Source organism: Hordeum vulgare, chromosome 1H, assembly GCF_904849725.1.
Source record: "Hordeum vulgare subsp. vulgare chromosome 1H, MorexV3_pseudomolecules_assembly, whole genome shotgun sequence".
Classification (NCBI taxonomy): domain Eukaryota; kingdom Viridiplantae; phylum Streptophyta; class Magnoliopsida; order Poales; family Poaceae; genus Hordeum; species Hordeum vulgare.
The window spans coordinates 207,975,690-207,984,962 of record NC_058518.1 but is presented as its reverse complement, the minus strand read 5'-3'; positions in this window follow the sequence as shown (position 1 = coordinate 207,984,962).

The window sequence follows — 9,273 nt, the reverse complement described above, 5'->3', positions numbered from 1 at the left end:
CTGCCACGAGCGCTCAGGCTCTTGCCCACGAGCCAAATCTGCCACCCCCACCGCATGTGCCCAGCCCCAACGATCCCAGCGGCAGCGCATCGCTGCAGTGCCAGCTCCACCACACCCAGCGCACCTGGCTGCCCGAGCGACCGAGCGCTAGATCCTGGACCCTCCCCACGTGCCCCCTGTTTCCCATCGCGCTAGGACTCCTCCTCGCGATAAAGCCCAAGAACGAAGCCCCTGTCCCGATTCCCCTGCTTTCGATTCGCCCCGCCTCGCACGCACCGCGCAGCAGCCTCGAGCTTCGCAAGAACTCGCCGCGCACGTCCGAGTTTGTCCGTGTTCGTCGGAGTTCACGGAGCCGCCATCACCGGAGTCCGTTTGACCATCACCGGAGCATCATCGGAGGAGCCACACCGAGACGGTTCCGTTTTTCCCCGCTGTTCGTGGTGAGAACGCACGCACGAGCGGATTCATCAAACCCCGATGAACAAGTTCAGGACGAAATTTAATCTGTTTTTAATCTGTTTTTAGCTCTGTCAGATTCTCGGTATAATTTTGAAATGCGTTTATCTTTTTACTCGTAACTCCGATTCAGGAATTTTTTTTCCTGTGATCTCGTATTGATGAGTAGAACATGTTAGAACCAGTAGTTTTTAGTTTTACGAAAATTAACTTTTTTTGTTAAAACAGATTTATTTTAGACCTACCGGAGGCCATATTTTGCAAACCGTTCATCCGGTTTAGTTGATTCTTTTTGCGTTGTCATCGTATCAGCATGTAGATGATTTTATACCTGCTGCCATGCTATTTATGCTTTGGTTTTAAGCAAGTTGTTTTATTGCCGATGGTTTTATTTGGTGTTATCTGATTGTGGTGATTGATTGGTGTGATTGTTTGCAACGTGTAGATTGTGCGGAGTGCGACGCAAACTATTGTCAGGAGTGTGACTTTCTGAACCAGAATCAAGGCAAGTTACATGTTGATCATCCTTTACCTATTATTGTTCTATGCATGTAGTATTATATCACCCTATGAGAATTATGCACATATAGGAATATTATTATTGCTATGCTATTGAGCTATATCCCTCGTCATTGAAGATCGTGGTATTTGTAGTTTTGCTATGCTATGTAGACGGGGATTGGTTCCTGTATTCACCGAGATTATGTGAGGATTACTACAAAATAAATTTGAGTAGTAATTAAGGATTTAATTCACCTCTGGGCGGATATGGTATTGCTGGGTGGTTTCAAGAACATCGTGGTTTCTACCCTCTTAATGTAAGTGGATGTCGCTGAGGTTCAAAAAGATCAAACAGACGTAGTGACTAGTAGCTTCCTTGTGCGACCACTGGCTATTATGGGCTCTGGCTTAGTTGATCAATCGTGGAAACCTTACCCGGATGTGCCAGCTGATGTAGCTATGATAGGTGGGATGGGCCTCCTGTGGGACTAGGTGACTGCTTCTGAAAGACTTCGTCTCAATCTTCGGGTTGGGTCCAGTGGGTACAGCGTACTAACCTCTGCAGAGTGTATAAACTAATCATGATTAGCTGTGTCCCCGGTTAGGGACAATTTTGAGCAGCTAGGCCATTACAGTTGTTGGATGATCTTGACAGATGACACACTTAATAAAACTTGGTGGGAAACTTAATAATGGTAATAGGTTGGAGTTGGCGATGCCAATTCAACCATATGTGAGTTATTGTAGCAAACAAATTAAAACTTGACTATTAGGTAGTTATGAGGATAAAATCAGCTTTCTGCAAAATAACCATCAGCCTTTCTTGTGTTATAGTATGCATATACATTTAGGTCTGTTATATCATTTTTCCTGTGTAACTTGCCAATACATTCAAAGTATTGACCTATATGGCTGCAACGTATCATGTTGCAGGATATTCAGACGAGGAGTAAGGTACCGTTAGGGTCGCGAGTCTTCATTCAACATCGCAAGTGGGCTATGATGGGACTCATCGTTATTAATCTGCTACTTTGCCGCTGTTTATTAGAATAAAGCTAGCTAAGTGCTATGCAGATTGTTCTATTTTATAAATTCTGGATCATACGTTATTATAAATGATGCACTTACTATATCTGGTTTTCATCTATACTGTGTGTGCTAGCGAGTCGATTCAGGGACTAGCACAGTAAAGCACAGAGACTCAAATCCTTCGAGGTTTGGTCGTTACATTGGCCGACGAGGTGGGGTTTGCTCCGGCGAGGGGAGGTCGCCGACGAGGAGGGGGAACGGCGGAGGGGGTCCCGGCGCTGGTGAGGAGGGCCTTCAGGGCGTCCTGGAGGCGAGGAGGGGCGTCCTGGGCGTTTTTGTCGGCGTACTCCTGGCGGCTTCTACGGGATCTTGGCAGGGGGATGTCGACAGGGAGGTGACCTGCAGGGGGGCGACGTGGTGAGGGGGAGTTGGCGTGGGGGCGCGACAGGGAGTGTGAGGGGCGCAGGAGGGGTGGGGTGAGGGTAGGGAGCTCCTGTAGGCTTCGTTCTTGGCAGGAAGATGGAGATGGTGACGAGGTGGCTACGGGCAGGGAGGAGACGAGGTGATGGGGAAAATGGAATGAGGAGAGGAGGGCGTTCTTATAGGGGTGGTGGGAGGCTTGGGAAGGAAGTGTAGCCCGCGAATAGGGGGAGGGAAGCTTCCTGGGAAGCTTCTGCCATGGCCAGAGAAGGAAGCTAGTGAGGACGAAGAAGAAGGTGGGATTGGGCCAGATTGGTTTCCTAACATCGCCCAAGTACATTCCTAAAATAAGAGATCTCTTTCCCTTTTTATTAAAACAGGAATTAATACGATTAAAAGGAAATAGAATATCCTTGGAATATAGGGGTATAATATATTAAATTTTTCAGAAAAATAAATTCAAAAATATGGACATTTTTCCACGGCCAAAATAAATACTTAAAAAAAGTTTTTTCAGAAAATCCCCTAAATACTTTATTTCTTTTTGCAAATAATTACTCAAATAAATCTTGTGTGTCATGGCTCAAATATTTCAAAGAATATCCCCGGGTTTGGAGGGTCATGTTTCTCCTCTCTTTTTCTCTTGTTTGACAAAGTATTGTTCCCGGCATTCCGTGAGTGAAGAAGAAAACAAAATGCAAAGGAAAAATCGAAAGGAAATTCAAGTGCCACCTTGGTTCAAATTCTTTGTAGTTGAAGAAGTCATGCTATCTCCTCTCGCTAGTTTTAAAAAGATGAATTTGAACTCACAGGAAACGAGAAAGTCATGTTATTCCCTCTCATTCAAAAGTTTTTGAAAAGTTTCAAATTTCACTCAAGTTTTAATCACTCAAACAAACAAACAATCAATCTAATATTTTTATTAACATTCCAAAATTTGGGATGTTATGTCGGGACCCCGATCCTAAGCCATAGGAATCCAGCTTGTAACACATCGCATCCCTTTGTGGTCTCACGCACGGTTAACTCCACGGCTGCAGCCTTACCTTAGCCGGGACCGTTTGCGTATTTTGACTCACGTATGCGATAGTGTCGCTAGCAATCCAATGTCAAAGAATCCGGATCGACATGTCTAGTCATAAATCAAAGTGGCAGTACCGCACAAGGACAGGCATACATGACCCAACAAAGCAGGTGTCGGTCATCAGCGAACGTAGACGAGTCGTAGCAAGCTACAAGGACTCCATTATGTCGCGTGACATTTCCCCAAAGGGGACGGACACAGCAGCTAAGAAGGACACATGCCGGTCAACCAATGAGTCCGGAGCAGTAGCGAACTACCAAGGCACGTTGGATCACAAAGGGGCATTTCCTTGTAAGGAGTGCTACTAAAGTTTACGACTAGGTATTCGAACCCCATACATATCAAGTAAGACACACGTACGCATGGCATACCGATATGTATAGATACATCGATGGCATCACAACATAACCATAAACATACAAGCTTTATTTAAGAGGCTCGGAAGAGCCACACACATAATATTACATATTAAGGGTCTCACGACCCATAATAGCGGTCATACAAATACAAGCCAGTGGAAGAGTTATAAACTGTCTGGGTACAGACAGGGCAACTAGCAGGCACATGGCCTGACTATGCAACAGAACCGACGTAGGGCCAGATCGTAGCTGGGACACCAGCTACTCGTCGTCGTTGATGTCTACGAAGAACCCTCCATTAGGGTCATTAACAACCTCTGCAACATTTATTAAGCAAACATGAGTACGAAGGTCCTCAGCAAGACTTTAGGAGAACTAACTACTCATGCAAGGTATCAAAAGGTATTGTGGGGTTTCATGCGGGAAGCCAGCATATGACTCGTGGCTAGACACTTATATTTTTAAATAATTTTGACAACTTGATTTCTCGCACACGAGTCCACTAACACCACAACAATACACTATCGTGGAATCATTCCGTATCCGTACGGAAATTCCGTCCACGACACTCATGCTTATCTTGGCAATTTTATGAGTAGCCATTGAAGTTATCTATGAACAACGTATGTCTCCAAGTAGTCCATATCCGCGGACGCGGCTATTCGAATAGATCATAACCCTGCAGGGGTGTACTTCGTCACACACGCTCTCGCCACTTATCGCCATGTGCACGTCATGCACCTCGGCAATCTTCAAGCGGAAGCCCAGCGAGGGAGTCGGCCACGACCGTTAACCACACTAGTAACTAGTCCAGGTTTATCGCCTATCTGAGAGTAACCCGTACGGAAGTCCGGCCGAGGTTTCCGCCACGGCCTCAAACGATGTGCGCAGGGTTCCCAAGCCCACCATCCGTGTGCCACTTGGTACACCGTGCCACTGCCTACCGCATCACGGCCCACCTCTCAGGTCAGCACCATGCACGGCCACCAGCATTACTATAAACACCAGAAACTACTTGCAACTCCTGGACCGAGTACTATGCGATTAATAGGCCGAGCGGGGTCATATTTCAGGGCCCAGCATGTGGTAGTATCTAGTCTTGGATTACATACACGGAACTCAGTTCCTAAGGACGGTTCCAATGAAACAACCCGCCATGTACTCCTACACAGCCTTTCACCGGTACCTTTACCAAAACAAGTTCAACACACAACCTTTGCTCACCAAACACATTCCACAATTCTGTTCATCTCCCAGATGACAGACCATACACAACTCTAAGCATAGCATGAATAGCAGGATAAGGCACATCATAGCTCAAGCAACTACTAGGTATGCTAGGTTGCAAGGTTCGGCTATTTACTGTGACAAGGTTAAGTCATGCAAAGGAAGTGGGTTCAACTATCGTGGCAAAAGCAGTTGAAGCATTTGATCTTAAATGCAATAATTAGGTGCAGGAGCAAGAACATGGGAGTTATCGGGATGATCAAAGGGGTTGCTTGCCTTGTTGCTCAGAGGAGGAACGATATCTGTCACACGGATATTCGGTGGAATCCGGGGGTGCGGAGCCTACCGAAATAAATGGCAACATTCAATAACAATCATATGCACTCAAAATGATGCATGAGCATGGCATGAGAATGCAAGGTGATAAGTTATTATTTTCAACATGTATTAGATTTAGAGTTGATTTGAATCGCATTCGAATATCAATTCCAAACGGGGTATTCGGATACCGTTTTAATTGATTCGACCGGATGCTCAGATCAACTTGATGTTAACATGCATGAAATGTCATATTATGGTACTGATTTGTAATTGGGACAGTGGTGATCATTGTATTCATAATGAAATTTGAATAATTTTCCAAATTCCATTTAAAATGTAATTATAAGAATTGAATTATTCCTTATTCCACAATTTAGGGTTCTGTAACTTTTTCAAACATAGTTGAAAATAGCATAATCAGAATCCTTGAATTTTATTGATACTTTTTCATATATAAAATATTTTCATTGGAGTTATAGATTAATTTCTATGATTTTTACAAGTTTTATCAATTTCCTGACTTAGTTTTATACTCGAAATTCTATTTATTGCATCAGACTGACGTCAGCAGGTCAGCCCACCTGTTCAGGTCAAACCTGACAGGGGGGCCCCACTGGTCAGCCTCTCTGGGACTAATCCTGTGCTGACCAGCCCTAATTGAGGTTTGACTTGGCCTTGGGCCCACTTTTCATCGAGTGATTAAGTCCTGAGCTGCTTGGTTAGCTTTGCCACGTCGACCCCCACCGGAGGGTGGTCGCCGACGAGCAGGCCCGCGGCGGTGGGCTCGCCGGAGGCGACCTAAACAGCGCTGCACAGCACCAAAACGCACGCGGTTTGCAGCTACGGCACGCTGGCGAAGTGGCCGATCTGGCAGGAGCATCACGGGAGGCTAGGGTCGCCGGAAAATGCGCCAGCGACGAGCCGGAGCGGCGGCCGAAGCAAGGCCTTCTATGAGAGATGGCTCTAGGGCACGGGGAGGGCAGCTGAAGGGCTTGACACGCTCCTGGAGGCTCCAGGAGCTCGAATCCTAGCTCGAGTGTGTGGATCGGACACCACAGCGACGGCGACGACATGGCCGGCGGCGAGGAGCTCTCAGCCTTGGAGGGGAACTGGGCTACGATGCACGGGAGAACGTGGGGCGAGAGGGGAAACGACGACGAGCTCACGGCGGTTCCGATGGTGCTGAAGAGGGGCTCGGGGATGCGCCGGAGGGAGCGAATCGACGGGAGAGGTCCGGCGGCCGAAGGTGGAAGACGACGGCGTTGGGGGAGATGCAGAGCTTGGGCAAGCTTCGGCTTCTGCAGAGATGACCAGGGTGACGAGGCGGAGCTAACAGACTACTCGGAGGCAGGATCCCATGGCTAGAGGTGCTGCTGCTCGAGCTCGAGCTCGGCTCCAATGGCGGCAGCAAGGAGGGGGAAGAGATCCGGGAGGAGGGAGAGAGCCGAAGCGGGGAATGGATAGGGGAGGCCTCAGGGGGCTTATCCCTGGCCTTGCCAGCGCGAGGCGGTGGCCACCTCCTGCTGCCTAGTGCCGCGAGGGAGGGGACGAGCGAGGGAGATGGGTCGGGCCAGGCTAGGCGACAGGTAACTCTTTTCCCTTTTTCTTCTATTTTTGTTTTTTTTGTTTTGCTAACTATTTTTTTGCAAATTATTTCAGATCCAAAACAAAAAGTAAAAACTATTTTAGACCTCCTGAAATATTGTTATAACATTCCCAACCATTTCCAAAGTTTTCAACATTTTTGGAAATTTATAGATTCTGATTTCAAATGTAAAGTTTGAATCCAGTGGCTTTTGTATTAGTTTAAAAATGCTTAAGGTGTCAAGAAGATAGTTTTTTCCAATGCTCATTTACTTTCATGATTTATCAGAAAGTTTGAACATTTCTTGAGGCCATTTTGGGTTCATTGATTTGAACTAGTTTGAGGTTTCCTTTAATTGAAATAGTGGCTAGGGTTTTGAGTTTTTCCTTTGCCACTTTGTTGTTTTTGTTGAAACTTCTTAGATGCAAATGCAAAGAAGACATGAGCACAAGACTAACTTGCTTAAGGGTTAGGGATGTGACAACTCACCCCGACTCAAAAGAATCTCGTCCCGAGATTTAGAAGTCGTCGGGAATAACGCAGGGTATTCAAGTCGGAGACGATCCTCTCTTTCCCAAGTTGCCCCCTTTTCAGAATGATTTGACCATTGAACTTTAAGAAACTTGAGGTTTCGACGTCGAGTGGTACGCTCAGCTTGATCAAGAATACGCACGGGGTATTCTCGGTATGAAAGGTTATCTTGTAGATCAAGCGTTTCGTGGTCCACTTCACGGATAGGATCCGAAAAGCAACGCCTGAGTTGAGAGACGTGGAAAACATCATGAACCTTGGAAAGATGCGGAGGAAGTTCCAACTGGTATGCAACTTCTCCTCGTTTGGCAAGAATGCGAAAAGGACCAATGTAACGAGGAGCCAATTTGCCCTTGATACTGAATCGATGGGTACCCTTCAAAGGTGTAACCCGAAGGTAAGCCTTCTCGTCAATTTCAAAGGTCACAGCCTTATGATGACGATCATATTGGCTCTTTTGACGAGACTGGGCTGTTTTGAACTTTTCATGAATAATGCGAACCTGCTCTTCTGCATCCTGGATAATATCGGGACCAAAGAGTTGCCTCTCTCCGGTTTCCGACCAATTAAGAGGTGTTCGACATCTTCGTCCATAGAGAACTTCAAAAGGGGCTTTGCCCAAGCTCGATTGGTAACTATTGTTATAAGCGAATTTGCCGAATGGAAGACACTTCTCCCAATTCATACCGAATGATATAACACATGCTCGGAGCATATCTTCTAGAATTTGATTCACTCTTTCTACTTGACCACTTGATTAGGGATGGAAAGCAGTGCTAAAAGATAAGTGGGTCCCCATGGCATTCTGAAAACATTCCCAGAAGCGAGAAGTAAAGATACTTCCACGGTCCGAGTTAATTTCCAGGAGAACACCATGAAGAGACACTATTCGAGAGATATATAACTCTGCTAGCTGGCTAGCTGTTATACTCTCACGAACAGGAAGAAAATGAGCCACTTTGGAAAGACGGTCAATGACCACAAAGATAGCATTATTTCCTTTCTTGGTCTTGGGAAATCCGGTAATGAAATCCATGCTAACTTTATCCCATTTCCATTCAGTAATAGCTAAAGGTTGAAGGGTGCGAGCAGGACTTTGATGTTCTGCCTTAACTCGACGACAAACGTCGCAGTTAGCAAGGAACTCAGCAATTTCTCTCTTCATCCTAGTCCACCAGAACCTCTGGCGTAGGTCCTGATACATCTTAGTACTACCGGGATGAATGGTGAGAGGAGAATCATGAGCCTCCTTAAGGATTAACTGCCTTAGATGTGGGTTCTTAGGAACCACTAAACGATTCTGGAAGAACACAACACCTCGATCGTTCATGGAAAATTCTTTAGCGTTACTGCTAAAAATATTCTCCTTGATCTGTGATATACCCTTGTCACGCTTTTGGCCTGCTATAATTTGATCCTTAAGAGTAGGCTTCGCCACCAGGGTAGAAAGGAATCCTTGAGGAACAATATGAAGATTCAACTTCCGAAAGTCCTCATGGAGATGTGGTTGACCTTGTTGTAGCATCAAATTGTTACAATAAGATTTACGACTTAGTGCATCGGCCATAACATTGGCCTTCCCCGGGGTGTAAGTTATCCCTAAGTCGTAATCCGAGATCAACTCAACCCACCGTCTTTGCCTGAGGTTCAAATCCGGCTGGGTGAAGATATATTTCAGACTTTGGTGATCAGTGAATATTTCGCAACGATTACCCAGAAGGTAATGTCGCCAGGTTTTTAGTGCATGGACCACAGCTGCA